Source organism: Phyllopteryx taeniolatus, chromosome 1 (assembly GCF_024500385.1).
Source record: "Phyllopteryx taeniolatus isolate TA_2022b chromosome 1, UOR_Ptae_1.2, whole genome shotgun sequence".
Taxonomy (NCBI): Eukaryota; Metazoa; Chordata; class Actinopteri; order Syngnathiformes; family Syngnathidae; genus Phyllopteryx; species Phyllopteryx taeniolatus.
Window position 1 is genome coordinate 42,263,022 of NC_084502.1, and position 14,544 is coordinate 42,277,565.

At 42.9% G+C, this 14,544-nt stretch overlaps 1 protein-coding gene across 2 annotated transcripts in view; it reads right to left on the reverse strand.

Annotated features, from left to right (window-relative positions):
- The window catches only part of LOC133488661 (beta-1,3-galactosyltransferase 1-like), a 108,049-nt gene that overhangs the window by 18,613 nt on the left and 74,892 nt on the right, over positions 1-14,544 (reverse strand). For both annotated transcript variants that reach the window (XM_061796803.1, XM_061796812.1), the window contains exon 2: positions 10,512-10,622. The gene's annotated coding sequence lies outside the window, so the exon portion shown is untranslated. The remainder of the gene's footprint in view (positions 1-10,511; positions 10,623-14,544) is intronic.

Here is a 14,544-nt window from a genome sequence, read left to right on the forward strand (position 1 = left end):
GCGCACCATATTATTGGGCGTAGGCATGGTAAAACATACGGTAGCATGCATGCACGCTAAAACAATGTTTTTAAAAAGGCAGCGGGAGCAAAACTGAGTCCGGTTGTACTATATTGAAGTATTTAACAATGTACTCATGTTATTTTTTTATCAATCCTCATCCACAAATCCATCAAAGTCCTCATCTTCTGTATCCGAAATGAACAGCTGGACAAGTTCTCCAACAAACGGAGTCAGTCTCGTTGCCGGGGGGCTGTTCAGCAATGATGCCGGCTTTCGCGAAAGCTCGGACAACAGTCAAAGCAGATACCTTAGCCCAAGCATCCACAATCCATTCACATACGGTGGCGTAACCCGCCTGGCGTTGCCTCCTAGTCTTAGTAATGCTGTGTTCGCTCCCACGCCGCTCCCAACTTAACTTTGAATGTCCTGTTTACACCGATGTTCAGCGGTTTGAGCTCCTTTGTCAAGGATCCCGGAATGATGGCAAGCTCCGAGTTCATTTGCTGCCCTTGGTTTTTCACAGGGGCTGTGAGAGGGGCGTGCATGGAGTCACAGATCAACAGGGACGGTGACGCGTATCTCTTTACGTACACCTTACTCAGCCACTCTCTCATTTTCTCCTCGTCGATCCAGCCCTTTTGATTGGCCTTAACGATGACGTCGGCTGGAAACTTTTCTTTAGGGAGCGTCGTCCTCTTAAAAATCACCATAGGTGGCAGTTTCTGTCCATTACCATGGCAACCAAGCACAACAGTAAAAGCCGACTTCTCTTGCCCCATTGTGCGTATCGCTACCATGGTGGTCCCCTTCTTCTCTACAGTGTGGTTCACCGGGATGTCGAAAGTGAGCGAAAGTGAGCGGCACCTCGTCCATGTTGGTGATATATTTTTCGGCAATCTTTTTACTGCAGTAGCAGCGGAAGATGGCCAGCTTTTCCTTGTAATCCGCCGGAAGTTGCTGCGCCACGGTAGTCCTTGCCCGGATGGATAGATGGCGCCGTTTCGTAAAACGAAAGCACCAAGATGGACATCCTTGAAAATATTCGATTTTGATTTCTTCTGCAAGCGTTATTGGCCTCAGCCAAATGGTGACTGTAGAGACGCTTCTCCCGGCTGTTCTTTGCTCATTAATCCATTGCTCGAGTTGGTCTTCCAACTCGGGCCACCTCGCCTTGTTTCCGCAGAAACTCAGCTTCGTCTTCTTGACTTGGCAAAGCTCGTTTTCGTGCTTCCTCGACTTGCGAACCATGGATTCTTTGACCTTGAATTCTCTTGTGGCTGCTCGATTCCCATGTTCCTCCGCGTAACTGACAGCTTGCAGTTTAAACTGTGTGTAAGCGTGTCTCATCGTAGGTGCCATTTTCGGGGGTCCTTAGCCAACCGATGTTGTTTTGCACAACGCACATACCAGCGCTATATACCTACTGGGGGCGTGCCTCCTTCACGCACAACCTTCCTCCTTTACGTCTGCATGCTGTCCTCAGCCATGTCCGCTTTTCCTCTGTATAAGCAGCGTGTCTGCAGGAAATGTTCCCAGTCAGTCAAGCGGAGCGCTCTTCACACAACATTTATAGATTTTGGAACTCGGTGCACACATAAGGCGCGCCACATTATAAGGCTCCCTGTCCATTTTGGGGAAAATTTAAGACTTTTAAGTGCGCCTTATGGTCGTGAAAATACGGTACTCACAATCCAACTACACATTGTCTTCTTCTTTTTGGCTGATTTGCTCACACAGGGGCTGGCACGCATGCACACATGTGCTAACATTTGCAAGCATGAAAACCCTGACACAGTTTGCTCAAAGGTACTTTGGTACTTTGCGTCACAGATACAATGTACTGTGGTATTTCTCTTCTTCATTCGCACTCACATTCACACCTACGGGGAATTTAGAGTCTCCAATTAATGCATGTTTTTGGGATGTGGGAGGAAACCGGAGTGCCCGGAAAAAACCCACGGAGGCACGGGGAGAACATGCAAACTCCACACAGGCGGGACCGGGGATTGAACCCGGGTCCTCAGAACTGTGAGGCTGACGCTCTAACCAGTCGTCCACCGTGCCGCCTTGATGATGTACATGCTTTGTAAAAACGGTTTTAGTCTATTCTTAAAGGTTCTTGTCTACAAATAGTTGCCTGCGCAACCACCAAGTGTTAAATTAAAAAACCAAAAAAAATTATTCTTTTGGAATCTACCTATTTCTGACAGCATAACTGTGAGCAAGCTGTTCTACACTCCTGCCCCACTGTTACGAAACCATGGGGCTAATTAACATAATAGCTACCCCCACACCGAATTTCTCAGCCAAAGACTTGGCAGCTAGGCTGGCCGAAGTTTAAGAGCGGAAGAACCACTTTGACACAGCTGCAGAAGCACTAGCATGTCAAAGCCAAAAGATAAGCAGAGCAGCAATGTTAGTGCAAATTGTTGTAAGCTAACAGTGCTACCAGCATTGGGTTTTGATATCATAAACATTTTTGACTAAATTGTCGACATAGGGGAGGAGGTTATTTGTGTTTGGTGACATCATGCGCCAGGTTGCAAAACTAATTCCAATCCGTGGAATAATTCTGTTAGGGTTTGATACTGTATATACTTCAGCATGGAACGTGTGAGTGTAAAACTGTAGATCTTCTAGTATTAGACAGCCATTATTAATAAGACTTATTTAGTTTCATTCATAAGAAAATTTTGCTTCCTTTCTTATATAAGCACATTTCAATTTCTTGTTTTAATCTGATTCATGTTCCTGTAATCTTTTAAAATTCTCATAATTCCAACAAACCTGCCAGATATTTAACAAAAGGTTATCTACAATAGATATGCTTTGAAGGGAGAGAAACTTAAACTCTCCTGTGTGATGGATTAAAAAAACAAACAAAAACAAAAAAACATTAATAAATAAATAAAAGTAATACATGCAAATGTGGACCTGATGAAGCTATGAACGGTAGATGAATATTAATGTAGTCAGCACACAATCTCTCTATGCAGACTTGCTCCCGAAAGTCACCAAGTGCACATCATGTGCACGGATGGCGTGATGGCCCCCTTGGACTGACTGCCACTCGCAGGTGAAGCTGCAATCTCCAGGCAGCAGGTGGTGTGGTCAGAGGCCACGCTGCTCAGTATGAGCCTGGTAAATAAATGATCCCACTCATCGGGCCTACTAAGCTTCAAGTTCAGGCATAGCCTTTCCCTGAGTCACAAATGGCCAACTGGGTATAATATAGATTTGGAGGGGATTTGTTATTTACACTTACTGAAGGGAGTTCACAATAGGCAATATGTGCTGTGCTTCACCGACTTGTCACAAATCCGATACATTTAGCAAGTCTTAAGTTCTTAAGATCTGTACACTTCCCCACCACTGGGATGCTGGGAAGAGATCAGTCATGACCGGCCCGACTGGTCATGTGCAACATATGTGTCAAACCATTACAATCGTTCCCGAAGAGATAATCATGATAACTGGCACCTTGCATAACACTGTAGAAATACATACGACTACAAGAAAGTACACTGCACACTCCGTCACGCACAGGCACATGCTTGCATCATATAATTACTGCCATCGCACCTCTAAAACGTTATTAATGATGACCAAAACTTTTCACAGTAGAAATAAACACAATGCAGCGTTGTATACTAAAGTGAAGGCCAAAGCCTGAATGCTATCCACTGGCGTGCGAGTGCAAAAGGAAGGGGAAACTTGGCCAGGCCAAGCATGGTTTGAATGGCCTTGTGTGAATTCCCCCTCAAAACTTGGTTCTTTTTCAAGCAAAATACCACAAAATGCTGGATGTTCTCCAGTGTTATTATACTTTGCATTCTGTGTTGGGTTACTCTTCTTTAAAATGTCATGCTATTAATGTAGCTGGTGGGGACGATCAACATCCCGCCAACACAGCCTCCAGTAGAAACCAAAGCAAGATCAGGATTTACCATTCTAAACCAAACTGTGGCGAAAACATGGCTTTACTCATTAGTCACACTCCGTTTGGTTCACATACACACAGTAATTAGTTGAATTTCTCCCCCTAGCAAACTAGCCAACATGGAGTACTTAGAGAAAGAGGAAACTATGATTTTGCTTGAGTCACCCTGAAATAACTGGGGATTGAAATGGATACAACATACAGTTTGAAGCATCTTAATCGATACGTCAAATATACAGCATACAACATAGTAAGATGTAGGCATTGGTTGGACATGTCATACATCATGTATGAGGAATTGTGTGGCCATTATGTCAAAAAACACCTCATAAGAGTGTTGCTATGGTGACAAAGTACCTAAAGGCTAAAAATGTAAATCATATGTGCATGTTGAAAGAGAATCGAATGATTTGCGTCCTCTGCTGGGGCTGCAAGGGAACTCGAATGAATACTTGGCCCAATGAGGATTTCTCTGCAGGGATGAAGACAGGTTAACTAGTATGGGTCATGGCAAGTAAAAAAATGCTTTAAAATGAATTTGTTGCTCAGGCCTGCAGAGAGAATTGTGTGGGTATGAAAAAGGGACTTGATGTGATCCATTCACACAGTTTTCGACAAGATGGAACTCGTCTCCCGTCCTCTGGAACATAATTTTGGGTTAAGCCACTAAGATGACACCCTTCATGTCAAATATTTGTCGATAAGTACACATGTTTAATTGTTGATGACAAGCACTGTTATTTGAGTGGTAAAAGTCTGGTCACATACCAGCCAGAAATTAGTGCTCTGGACAATGTCGGGATTTTTCCCCTCGAGGCTACCCTGACAATTTGCTTTCGTTTCGCAAGCTGGACTTGACCAACTGCAAAATGGCCACCATTTGGGCAGGAACACTTTCAATACAAAATTACTAGGGCATGGTTGTTTTCATAAATGATGGAATCAGAGTGATTCTGAAGAAATGTGTGGAAAGCCTTCAAAATCACTTAAAGCCTTTATCAATCCAATCCATTCATTTTATGTTGCAGCCTATCCCAGCTATCATCGGGCAGGAGGCGGGATACACCCTGAACAGGTCGCCAGCCAATCGCAGGGCACATATAAACAAGCAACCATTCACACTCACATTCACACCTACGGGCAATTTAGAGTATTCAATTAACCGACCCTGCATGTTTTGGGGATGTGGGAGGAAACCGGAGTACCCGGAGAAAACCTATGCAAGTACCATATTTTGATTGATTTAATGTGACCCTAATTTCTTTTTTTTCTTCTAGAAAAACTGAGAAGTAAATGGTGATTTTTTCACAGTATTCAAATTTTTTGAAGTCCTGGTATCGTGGGTTCTGTGATAATAATAATAAAATAAATACTTGAAATTGTTTAAAATGTGGGCCCTGAACCTATAATCTATAAAAGTTTTACTTTTTGAATGAAATTTTAGAAATAAATAAACTTTTCCATTGGAAAGGGTTTGCATATATGTATATATATATATCCATCCATCCATCCATTTTCTGAGCCGCTTCTCCTCACTAGGGTCGCGGGCGTGCTGGAGCCTATCCCAGCTGTCATCGGGCAGGAGGCGGGGTACACCCTGAACTGGTTGCCAACCAATCGCAGGGCACATACAAACAAACAACGATCCGCACTCACATTCACACCTACGGGCAATTTAGATTCTCCAATTAATGCATGTTTTTTGGGATGTGGGAGGAAACCGGAGTGCCCGGAGAAAGCCCACGCAGGCACGGGGAGAACATGCAAACTCCACACAGGCGGGGCCGGGGATTGAACCCGGGTCCTCAGAACTGTGAGGCTGACGCTCTATAACCAGTCGTCCACGGTGCCGCATATATACATACATACATATATATATATATATATATATATATATATATATATATATATATATATATATATATATATATATATATATATATATATACATATATATATATATATATACGTATATATATATATATATATATATACACATATACATATATACATATGCACAGCGGCTGAAATAAGTATTTATCACGTCACCATTTTTCTCACTCAGTATATTTCCAAAGTGCAATTGACATGAAATTTTCACTAGATGTTGGGAACAACCCAAGTAATCCATACAAAGAAAGTAGAATGAGATCAGAAATAAAAGGATAAAAGGGAGGTGCAAAAGGGCATGAAAAGCCTCGACAACACCTAAAATCTATCAGTAATCAAAGAGCAAGCCAGCCCCCTGTCAGGGAAAATTAATATCAGCTGGTTCAGTCCTGGTGGCACGGTGCCTGCGTGGGGTTTCTCCGGGCGCTCCGGTTTCCTCCCGAATCCCAAAAACATACATGATAGGTTGATTGAAGACTCTAAATTGCCCGTAGGTGTGAATGTGAGTGTGAATGGTTGTTTGTTTATATGTGCCCTGCGATTGGCTGCCAACCAGTTCAGGGTGTACCGGGAGGCGTCCTGCCCGAAGATAGCTGGGATAGGCTCCAGCACTCCCGCGACCCTTGTGAGGATAAGCGGCTCAGAAAATGGATGGATGGATGGATGGTTCAGTCCTAATTGATGGCCAACAAAAAGGTTGCATTGCCAAGGTGTGAGTCAAGAAAAATTAATTGTTGCAAAACAATAACGATGGCAATGGTTACAGTTTTTTTTTTTTTTTTGTCCTGGTTAACTGTTTGGTCAAGCAGAATGGAAAATCTGTATCCCTTTTATGCCGGAACAGTTTTACTGTGTCACAGTGGAGTTTTTAAGCTTCCGCTCATATCTATCATATCTAAGCTTCTGAACGTTCCAGTGAGCGGTTGGGCCCATTATACGTAAGTGGAAAGCAAATCATTCCACCATAAATTTGAGCTTCAAAAAGACCTGGAATTAGCAGGTAGTGTTGTGTGTGTGTGTGCGTCTGTGTGTATATATGCGTGTGTGTGTCTACCCCTATAACCGTAAACCGCACACAAGTTCACAGACAAACACAGGTTGTGCCAACTACAAACAAAAGTGTGCTGAGCACAGGTAAGTGGCTTACTCCCACTGAGCACTTGATCACACACTTCAGGTTAGAACAAAGTGATAAAATGCAAGATGCTGTTTTGGTCGTTGCTTCTATCGCTGTGTAAACTAACGTTATTTATGAACAACTACCCACTCAAACACCAACACATATACGTAGAGCTTGAAGCTTGATTTGTGACATGAACATGCACACATTTGTGCATGAAAAAAACATTAGGAACCAATGAATACTTTTTTTGGGGTGGAAAAAAAGAGACAATGCGGTAAAGCACATTATCTTGTGGCTGCAGTAGTAATTGTGGTTGTTAAATGTGGGACCAATTAGCAAGACCCATCAAGCTTGAGTGCTCTAAATGGACAATTAGATTTGATCAGATGAATGGCTCACTGCTAGAGAGGAAGTGAACAAAATACAATTTATCCAATCATTGGCCACTATTTTGAGAAAGAAATGTGTCCCTCCTCCAGCTAAAGAAACACCTCCAATAGGATGCATTCTTGTACACAAAACTACAAACAAAACAAACACAAAATGTCACCTGGGTATGGCTCCAGCTCACCCTAATGAGAAAAAGCAGTATAGAAAATGGATGCAGGGATGAGTGGATGGATGTTTGTTATTTTACAAAATGCTAAAATTAACTTTATAATACGCATCATTCATGTTACATATCAGGGAAAATGGATGTAATATGGTGGGTTTTTTTTACGTTTCACTCCTTAACTCCGCTTTAGTTTTAGCTCCTAAATTTTAGTGTCCACTTCCAACAAATTTGTAGTTACCCACAACGCCTTGTACAAACTGTAGTTACCGTATTTTCGGGACCATAAGGCACACTTAAAAGTCTTAAATTTTCTCCAAAATGGAAGGGGCGCCTTATAGTGCGGTGCGCCTTATGTGTGCACCAAGTTCCAAAATCTGTAAATGTTGTTGTGTAACTTTGATGAGCGCTCCGCTTGACTGACTGGGAGCATTTCCTGCCGACATGCTGCTTATATAGAGGAAAGGCAGACGTGACTGAGGACAGCGTGCAGACGTTAAAGGGGGAAGGTGCGCGTGACCAGTAGGTATATAGCGCCGGGGTGTGCATTGAGCAAAACAACATCGGTTTGGCTAAGGACCCCCGAAAATGGCACCTACGAAGAGACACGCTTAAGAAGCACAGTTTAAACTGCAAGCTATCAGTTACGCGGAGGAACATGGGAATCGAGCAGCCGCGAGAGAATTAAAGATCAACGAATCCATGGTTCGCAAGTGGAGGAAGCAGGAAAACGAGCTTCGCCAAGTCAAGAAGACGAAGCTGAGTTTCCGCGGAAACAAGGCGAGGTGGCCCGAGTTGGAAGACCAACACGAGCAATGGATTAATGATCAAAGAACAGCCGGGAGAAGCGTCTCTACAGTCAAATGAACTCGGAGCTTGCCATCATTCCGGGAGGCTTGACGAAGGAACTCCAACCGCTGGACAACGGTGCAAACAGGGCTTTTAAATTGAAGTTGCGAGCGGCGTGGGAGCGATGGATGACAGATGGCGAACACAGCTTTACAAAGACTAGGAGGCAGCGCCGGGCGAGTTACGCCACCATATGTGAATGGATTGTGGATGCCTGGGCTAAGGTATCTGCTTTGACTGTTGTCCGAGCTTTCGTGAAAACCGGCATCATTGCTGAACAGCCCCCCGGCAACGAGACTGACTCCGACAATGACAAGAGGGAACCCGGCATGTTTGATGGAGAACTTTGTTCATTTCGGATACAGAAGATGAGGACTTTGAAGGATTTGTGGATGAAGAGTGATCAAAAAATTACGCATATACATTGTTAAATACTTCAATAAAGTACAAGCGAACTCAGTTTTGCTCCCGCTGCCTTTTTAAAAACATACGCTAGCATGTTTTAGCATGCCTGCGCCCAATAATACGGTGCGCCTTATGTATGTTAAATACAGAAATAGCCCCCGTAGCTGAGACTGCGCATTTTAATATGGTGCGCCTTATGGTCGTGAAAATGCGGTGGTCTCAATGTCACTGTATTTAATTGGAAGTTACCTCGCTGTGACAATCCCATTTCTTTCCAAGAATTAAGTCATCTGTATGATTTATCAGACACATAGATTTCTATTTCTGCTTCAACATCAAACGGGAAAATGGTGAAAATAATCAATGTTTGTGAGAGATATTGACATGGAGTGGCTGTAAGAGATTTATTTTCTTATAAACATTGCTATGTAATTATGTATGACTACTATGAACGTCTAATCAGTTTATGAGTTGACTCTTACATTGTGAGGATGTAGTTCGGCATATTGTAAATGAAGATAAAATTTAACATTCCTTTTTTTCATTTGAAAAGCATGCTCGCTCACAAGCACCAAGTGGAGTTTTGCATGCATTTCCGGTGTCCACAAAATGTTCTTCTCAACTTTTATGTTTGTCCACTTGATCCTAGAGTCTTACCCTTATATGGGAAATGAGAGGGTGTTTGGCACCTACTGGCATGCACGTTCCACTTATGATACATACAGTACATAACAAGCATTCTGATCATTAAGAAGTTATCGTGAAAATGACAAAAAAATGTTCCCAGAAGTTCCCCGAAAGAATAAGCCACCTGCCTATTTTTATTTTTTTTTAAACTAATATTTATTTTTGATTCTTTCTGCTCTATTATTAAATATCGGCAGAAGAAGAGTTTCGCTGCTGCAGGGGATCATCTTCTGTCACATAATAATAGCTCGTCAGTAGCCTGCTGCATAGTAATGACTGCCAATGTGGCTTTGTAATGCAAAGCACACACAAACACACGTGCACACACACACACACACACAACACAGATGTGGAAAACGATGTGATTCCGACAGACAAACAGCAGTACGGGTTAGAAATATGATTCATTACACTCTTTTACCCCACATGCAATAGCTAATTATTTCTAATGTTCTTCACAGGTTGAGAGTGAGCTGGCGCTTTACTTGATAAAACACAACAGGCTATGTAGTTTGAACGATGCTGCTTGATGACGGCATGGAGTATCACAATTCTCAAGTGGTCACTGGGAGCTGTGTTTCTCAAAATGGGCTAGGCTTCTGCAATGCCCACATTTGTAGGACCAACATAAAGAATAAAGCCATATTTTAAATAATGGTTGTCTTTCACCTATCATCTGAGCCGGTGATTTTTCAGTATGTCCAAGACAATAAAAATCAAACATAAATGCATTTTTAAAAATCTTTCTTTTAGTTGGTGATTAATGCAACTATTCCAATGGTTGCCTGACAATAAGATGCTCAGGAACTAGGCTTTTGATTGAAGACCTCTGTTACAGGGCATACTTGTCTTTAAAGTCAGTAACACTACAGTCGGTTAATATGGGGGGAAAACATAAGGCAAATAAAATTATTAATAAAATTGTGTAGGGATTTGCTCCAAAGAGAACAAACAAGGAAATAAAAAAGTAGAAACGGATGTTTGTAGTCAACCAAAGTGTATCTGGCTCATTAGTAACTCAGGATGTCTGAACATGTGGGTGCCTTGGGGCTTGGACTCACCTTGACATATTGGTGACATCAAAGTGAATATGCAAACGCCTTCATGGATGCTGCGCTGCTTACTGTTGACAGACACTTCAATACACAATACGACCACCTGAATCTATGCGTCTGTCACACAGATGCATTGGAAAAAGGAAAAAGAAAAGACAGGATTTGTATTATCTGGCATATCAATCAGTCACAGAAGAAAAATAATCAAAATCTTTGATGAAAATGAGTCAAAAAAAAAAACATGGATCAATATGTCAAGTTTTGAAATGAACTTGTTTATATAGAATATTATCTTCTGTGAAAAGGGATGTCACTTTGAAGTCAGTAAAAAAAATCTGACCTAAAACATGAGAAATCATTGGTTGATGCATTCAGAAAGAAAGATGGATCATTTTTAAGGTTCGCAAAGAAACAAAGATCAACCATCAGAAATTCTTTCTGCTGTCACGGGATCGGTAGCCCACCCCGGGCTAGTGTTAAATGTCTTTGGTGGAGCAAACAGTTGTTGTTTTATGGGTAGGCAGGCAGCCCCTTATTCCCAGCGTAGATGTCACCATAGCCTGCTTACTCAGATATGAAGAATGTCAACAGTTTGGAGGAGAAGAGGGAGCTTTCCACTTCAGCTGGAGTGATGACTGTACTTTTGAACTCACCTTCTGAGTCTCTGTAACACCCACAAAACAAACTATCTTGTCTGTCTCTTAATTTCAACGGGCAAATTTTTCTACCATCTTGTAAATAATGTCCAGTGTTTAAAGCAACGGTATATAGTGATTTTACCTTAAATGGTCAAATTGTGGGTGAAAAAATTTAATGTTATTGCTTGTATACCGACGGCACGGTAGACGACTTGTTAGAGCCTCTGCCTCACAGTTCTGAGGACCGGGGTTCAATCCCCGGCCCCGCCTGTGTGGAGTTTGCATGTTCTCCCCATGCCTGCGTGGGTTTTCTCCAGGCACTCCGGTTTCCCCACATCCCAAAAACATGCGTGGTAGGTTAATTGACAACTCTAAATTGCCCGTAGGTGTGAATGTGAGTGCGAATGGTTGTTTGTTTGTATGTACCCTGCGATTGGCTAGCAACCAGTTCGGGTGTACCCTGCCTCCTGCCCGATGACAGCTGGGATAGGCTCCAGCACTCCCGTGACCCTAGTGAGGAGAAACGGCTCAGAAAATGGATGGATGAATGGATGCTTGTAAACCCGCTATCAAGTGTAAAAATACACAACCAAGTGAACCTTTTGTGAGCTGCCTATTTCCGAAAATGTGTCTGTGGCCAAGCTGTTCTGAATTTTGCCAAATTGTGTTGTCACAAGCATTTGTACACGCAACCATTGACATCCCCTCAATAGAAAAAGGGAGTCCTTTGCGGGAACACTCTTTAGCACTCCCTCCAAGGACTACATAAAGGGCTGGTACTTTTAGAATCTTCAATGAACCCAACAAGCATGCTTTTGGAATGTGGCAGGAAGACAGCTGTCTGGAGAGAACTTGCAAAAGGACATTAAAACCATACAAACACCAGGTAGATGAACCCAGATCCCAGTCCTAACCTTATTGCCAAGAGGTCCGAGTCAATGCCCTGCCTTACTCTGTGGTATTAAAAAACAAACATGATCAGTTGCACCCTATATATTAATATTGTGATAATACTAATAATCATGATAATTTTTGTCATGATAATCATATGAAATGAAATATTCATACAGTTTTATCATTAGTGTAAATGTGCTTATGTTCCATTCAACCATTTTTACGACACTATATCTAACTAAAGCAACAAACTTGTGCCAACCAATTTCGTAAATTTCCCCTAACGCTAAGTTAATTAATTCCCCACCAGTCGAAGGATTGGACCGGCAGCGACGCCTCCACCCTGCTGAGAGCTGCCACTTGGGAGTTGGAACAGGCAACAGCGACACCCACGGGCGACGGAAATACACTGCAGAAATGGGTTCATAAGACAGTCTGTGACTCGACTGGGAGTCAATATTTTAAGAACTTTAAATGAACGTCAGTAGTGACTGTATTGCTGCAAACTTGAATGTCTAACATCAAATCTGTTGTTAACTGAACCAGATGGAATGTCTCACCCCACGCCACAAATGTCACATGAAAATAGTAATGTTCTCCACACCACATAACATTTGAAACATTCATTACAGGTATGAAAGAGGATGAGCGTGGACCAATGCAGGGTGGGGAAAATTGTCTCGTTATCTTAAACCCAATAATTAATATTTTATTCCACTGGTTTTAAACCACGAAATAATCCTAGAATGGAAAAATAACACCGAAAGGCAGTCCAGCCCCTCGGTGTTCGTGAAGGTGGTAGAAAAGGAAGGGGGCAGGGGGGTAAACCCCCCCTGTTTGACCCGCTCTGGCCATAAAAGGGGCCGGAGCTGGGAGAAGTTGAGAAGTTTTTTGGAGTCTTGGTGCAGACCCGAGGTGGAAGGACACATCGGACGATCCTCGGCTGCCGCTTCCTCCAAGCACTTCGAGCCACCCTGCTTGGGGGCCCGAACTCAGTCTAAGAGAACAGAAGCGGCCCCTCCGAACGTCACCCGAGACGTCCTGTCTGAGAACTCGTTGGCCTCCTGCTGCTCCTGTTTTTCCATTCCTCCCTCCCGTCGAATCCACCTGTTACTGGTGCGGACCGGGCCGCCCGCACACTCGAGAGCCTGACTCGCCTTCTTCAAACGTGTTCCAGACACGTAAGCCCAACATTGCGGTCTACTAAAAGTACGGATTAGTGCATATTAGGGTTTATATTAACAAGACCAGGAGTCCTCAACTATATGCATTCACTACACGCCCATTCTGCTCATCTCACGTCACAAATCCCTTCCTTCGCCAATGTTTGTAGATATCTTGTTTGTTTTGTGTTTGTCTGTGTTTTATCCTGTAGAAAGCCCTTATTATTATTATATTGTCTATAAAATTCACCACTTGCATTGATTATATGTGTGATTGGGTTCAGGACGAAACCTCTAGAAAGTCTAGAACTCAAAATTCTTAAAATGTAGCTACCTTCCGTTAAGGGACTGATTTATAAAGGTTTGTCGTCATTTCGCCTCAAGTAAACTTGTAAAAATGTGACGTGGTGCCCCTCATATCTATCAAAGATAACCCGGAAGTGACGCAGGCGCCGCTTCCAACTAATTGTTTTCTTCTAAATTAAACTCAAATTTGATGTCCCCCAATAAACGCTAAAGCTGCATAGTATAAGGCTAGTGCCCTTCTTTACCTTGTACTTCTTTCAGCTACTCTCTGTGATATTTTTTTAACATTAAAAAAAATAACTGCCAATGGCAGTTCATGCCTAACTTCCTGCTTTATGTAAGAAACTTTCTGGCCAAACGAAAACAGCTTCAGATTGTTTCACAGGTGACTGCTGTTTTCTAAAAGTGGGTAAAAGGCTTCACATTTGACTTTTATAGCAACATTCGCACAGCTAAAAACCAACAAGATTTGGTTGGTAGCTATTCACATCACAGTCACTGAGTCATCAAGAGGACTGGTTCTGGAGCCTAAACCATGTATGGAGGTGAGCCTCACTAGATCTAGCCAGACCACTGGACCTGGACAATGTGACCTGGTCACATTGTCCATGCACGCCCCCGGTCTCTCTCTTACGTGCTGATGGGTGCAGGCCCAACCACCAGGCACTCGCCATTAAGCCTCCAGGCCTGGCTCCATAGGGGAGCCCCAGTAACTGGTGCCTGGGCGAGGGAAAATTAAGTTTTGTTTGTGTTCTATCCATGTGTGGTGCAAGAGCCGCGCTTCGTCTGGTCCCTCACCTAGACACTACAATACAGTATTTGCCCTTGGTGACCCTACCGGCGGAATAAAGCCTCCAACAACTGAGCTCCAAGGATCAATGGGAAACGCAAATCCCTCAACTGTGATTTGGTGAGAGCTTGAGAAGGGGACAAAAGCAGGTCACAGACCTTGTTATGACACCTGAGACCGTTTTAAATACTGGGCAAAACCCCTAACCTCTTTCAAAGGCTTCAAAATGATGTGAATTTGACCCAGGC